Genomic DNA, 4422 nt, shown 5'->3' with positions numbered 1-4422 from the left:
TCTCCTTCTTCCTGTATGCCTGTAATATGTAGATTTAGTCATTTCATGCTGTCCCACATTTTCTGAGTATTCTATTCCTGTGTTTTTTTTAATTTTACATAGTCTTTGCTTAAGGAGTCCAGATCTTCAACTTTATCATGTAGTCTTGATATTCTGTTTTCTATTTCATTCGTTCTGATTGTGAGACTTACTTTCATGGATTTATCCTCCATATGGCAATCTAGGCTGGCAAGCTATGGACCTATGCTTTCTTCTTAAGGTTAGATTCACCCACTTGCTTTGATTGCCACAAACAAACTTGACTATGGACACTCTGTAGGAGAGGAAGGGCAGAGAGTGTCAGTCATGCCTTCTGTGAAACCAGCCAGCCTGAATGGCACATAGGGGAGGGACTAAGGTTAGGGACAGGGAAAGCCAGGGGAAGGGGGTTGCCTTTGCCATCTTGGGCAGCAGCCAGGAGGTCATAGGGTCTTGGCTTCAATGTAGGAGGCAAACCCACTTGTGCCCACACTTCTGTAAGTAACCCTGTATGGAAGCTAAATAAATTCTTTGGTTCCCCAAACTGTACTTTGGAGAAGTTATACCTTGTTTTGTCTTAAGGACAGAGGGAGGGCGGGGGGGCTGGACACCATGCTTACTTCTCAGAAATTATTTTTAACAATAGAGTTTCCCCTGTTGTTTCTAATTGGTTTATTGATTTTTTCAATTCTATGTTCATTTTAATTTGGGTTTTCTTCACTATTTCTATCTCTTTTGTCAATTTACTTTTCAGGTTAGGAATTGTTTTTAATGTTTCATTAAGGTGCATATTTGTATATTCTTGGGTTTCCATCACAAATTTATGCCTTTCCTCCTGGAGTTCTTTGAGTTGTTTGTGTTTTCTTAAAGTTCTTTGGTCATGTTTATGATTGTTCCTTTAAATTCTGAGTCTTGGGCTTCCTCTGGGTAAGGGCATATTCTCTTGGTTTTTCATATTGTTTGTGTTTTTATGCTGCTTTTTCAGCATATGAATGTTTTTGTTGGTTACGTGTCCAACAGGAACTTCTACTCTGCTTTTGTTTAATTTAATTTTGGTTCTGTTAATATTGTTTAGGTAGCTTGGTTACTTTTTGTTCAGTTATTAAAAATAAATTTGTGGGTGTTTCAAGTTCTTGCAGGGTAGTACACTGGTTTGGTTGGTTGGTGGGATGGGGTAGTAAGTATGAGGACTGGTTTGTGCCAGACAGTTCAGGAGTCAGTGGAGTCTATGCTAGGGAGTTGAGCTAGTCTGGGTTAGGAAGCTAGTCCAGAGATCCAAGGTGAAGGAATTGGAGCCTGCCTGGGTCCAAGGCTGGCAGGAGAACTAACAGACTAATCGTGAAATTTCTGTATGACTTCAGTCCTCTCACTAATCTCTGAAAATTGCTTTTAATTTGTTTCTTTTTCTTGTCATAAGGTCAGAAAAAAATAACTTCTATGACATTTATTAGAACTATAGTTAAAAATCCAAGGTTGGTTTTCATATTTTTATTTTTAAATAAAATTTAAACCTCATAAATAGTTTTCATTTCTAGTGTAATTAATACCTTTTCATAAATCCAAATTTGCTTCTTATGTTATTTTCCTTAAATTGAAGAAGTTTTCTATTTTTATTTTAGGTCAGCGGCTGCAGAAATAGGTCAGGTTTTGCTAAATTGTCTTCGCTTTGGTTAATATGGAAGAAACTTCTTATCTACTCTTTATATTAAAAGATTACTTTTTCTGGACACAGAATTCTCACTTGAAAGTTTTCTGTATGACACATCTTTTATGAAGGTGCCTGTAAAGTCACTCTTTTATTATTGATTCTCAATAACTTAAATATAGTCTATTTTTTCATTTCATTGTTCTAGGTCCTTGAGTGTTTGGAATAGCAGGTTTATGCATTTCATTTTGGCTGTAGACAGGAATTCATTCTTATACCTGCTCCAGAGACCTGCTACACCTGTCTGTGGATTTGCTTTGTAAGGGACTCCTTTTGGTTGGTACTCTGAAGCCCTCCAAGAGGTTTATAATCAGAATACTTATCAACAAACTCAACTGACATCCCAAAACCTATGGAAAGTGCAGAGCTGTAACACTTGCAGCTTCTTTTGGTTCACAGCATGCTGTCCCTGAGGGTCTTGGAATATTTACTTTTGTGTTTGAATTGTTACTTCCCTGTGGCAAATGAATTTCCCTTTTTTTCCCCTTTAGTGTCTGCCTGCTGCATTCTTGGAGAGAGGACCAAACAAGAACCTGGTTGGAGACACACTTTTTATCGGGAATTTTTAACTTGCCATTACATATTATGATGTTTTTGTTATTGATATCTGATTTTTGAAAATGTTATTCTTTGTTCCATCAGTCATCTAAATTATATATAAATTAGGTTGATTCTTTTGAGCTTTTTTACAATATATTTGCAGTGAACCTATAAAGGTTTGTTACTGTAAATTGAACTTGGATCTACTGCCAACATATGATTTTTCTGGATTTATACTTAGTGTTATTTTGTATGATCCTTGAGAAAAATAAGGAGTTATCATCAACTACATTGACCCTGAAACATCGCCTTTCATTTCCAATCTCCTGCCAAACCCAAGAGTGAATACTAGAATGTTTGTCTATATAAGGGCTATTTGGATAGCCATTAATTCACTCTCACATACACTGGGAATTGAGGCAAACTAGTGTTGCCTAGAATAGTCCCCTCCTGCTGCCTTTGCGCTAAATCAGCTCTTCTTTGGAATGCTGGTCATTCAAGGAGAAAGCAAACTAAGCTAATAATGTCAGTGCTTATGTACTCTAATCTTTAAGCTTCATATAACTAATTTTAACCTTTAATGCTGATAGGTTGGCCAACACTATACATTTAACCTTGTTAGCAAGTTTATGTTCCCTGTTGGCTTCCTCATTGGTTTCAATAAACTTTATAGTTCATATACTACATACAGGTATTTTCTTTTGTCTACTACCTCAACTGCCTATAGTAGCTTGGATATAGATATTATAAGTACAATAATCTTTATGCCAAACAAGCAGTGTCTATCTCAGTGCATCATAACTCAGTTTCTCAGTCTTATGTGAGCTTTGTAAATTGTCTATTGCTTCATAGTCATTCTCTTGTTCTTTGTGTGGAGTTTCATTCTATACATGTATGCTATGGAGCTTTTTAATATTACTCAAAGCTAGGTTTTTATAAATCTCCTGGATTTTGTTCTCTATTTAAGTCCCTTATCCTGTTTCTCCATCTCATCATTCCCAAACTCTAACCACTTGCTCTTAAATAGAGTGATGGCCTTTGCTTTTCTTGTATTCTCACACTCTGAGTTCTGAAATGTTCAGGACATCATAGTGGCTGCACCTCATTTTCATCTTCTTAGAGACCATAGTTCTATAAGGACTACTTCCTGTTGTCTGAAAACTGTTGTCTAAATATTTTGCTAAGGTCTTTAGATATTTATAACAGCAGGGCAAGAGAGTGACTTGTTACTTTACCGTAGTGAAATTGGAGTGGTGTAGTTACATTAAAACCCTTATTTGTTCTTTCCAAAATTGAAGCCTTTTGTCTGTCTGCTTCTATTGAATATTTTTCTCCCCACTGATGCCTATTACTTTTCCCATGGATTTTAATATGTAGCATTTATGTATTATATAACTTATAACTTAAGTGTTGAATAGATTGAATTTGACTGGGTTTCACTTAGCAGAGTGATAGTGACTTATTTTTAATTTACTGAGGTTCAGTTTATACAGTTCATTCTATTACTACTTTTCTATTAATCCTAAAGAATATTCCTTGTTCATGGGCCATGTTTTTAAATTACAAGGTGTAGCCCCTGTGGAAATTGAGGGACAAGTCTGAGAGGTTACAAGGCCCGTAATTTAGTGTGAGTTGAACCAGCAGCCAGCAGCAACTGAAATGTCTTCTCAGATATTTCTTCCTTCAGAACTAGTGTTTCTTGAAGTATGTCATCTCATCCTCTGTGTCACATGTTAGTCACAGGTTGATGTGCAAGTTCATATTTACACTCTCTAGGCTCCTTTTTTCATGTTCTTTTTTCCCCAATTTCCTGTATCTATGGGAATCCCAAACTTCAACAACTATCCCCCAGTCCCATAGGGCTTCAGCTTTCTTCTGAACTCTATCCCTTGCATGCCTCCAACTTTGCCTCCTTTGCCTATTTTGTGATGCTTATCAGTTCCTTTTAAATGCTATTCTGCATATATGGTCCTGAGTTTATAATTCTTTTAAATAGGAGGCTTAGTCTGATATAAGCTATGCAGGTCATTCTACCATTAGAGGAAAGACTGGAACAGGAAATAACTTTGTTGTTAAGTTTTAGACTGTGTCAGACATATGAGATAATATCTGAACTTATTTGCTCTTTGAAATGTTATACTTTTGACATGCAAATAAGT

This window comes from Nannospalax galili, unplaced genomic scaffold, assembly GCF_000622305.1.
Source record: "Nannospalax galili isolate Female #2095 unplaced genomic scaffold, S.galili_v1.0 scaffold87, whole genome shotgun sequence".
NCBI classification, from domain to species: domain Eukaryota; kingdom Metazoa; phylum Chordata; class Mammalia; order Rodentia; family Spalacidae; genus Nannospalax; species Nannospalax galili.
This window is presented reverse-complemented; position numbering follows the sequence as displayed.